The following is a 385-nucleotide window of genomic DNA, read 5'->3' on the forward strand; positions in this document are numbered from 1 at the left end:
GTATGTGTTATATTTTCTTCTTCGCTCTTGTGGTGTATGCAACCACCACCACCGACGGCGGCAACTGGGGGGTCAGCGGCACTGCAAATTTTATTTGTATTTCAGGCAAAAACTTTAATTAATTTTTTGTTTTTTAAAAAAATAAAATTAAATTCATTTATTATTCTTCTTTACACTCCTATTTATCTATTTTTTTCCTGTTCTATGTGTTGGCGGCTCCGCTCGTCACCAGCCACGCCTATTCATCTTCTCTGCAAATCTGAGGCTGGCTGGCTGGTGCTCTGTGTTGTGCTGCGCTACGTGCTAATATATTATATATATATATGAATATATATATATATATATATATATATATATATATATATATATATATATATATATATAT

Source organism: Eimeria mitis, genomic scaffold (assembly GCF_000499745.2).
Source record: "Eimeria mitis Houghton genomic scaffold, Emh_scaff2201, whole genome shotgun sequence".
Taxonomy (NCBI): Eukaryota; Apicomplexa; class Conoidasida; order Eucoccidiorida; family Eimeriidae; genus Eimeria; species Eimeria mitis.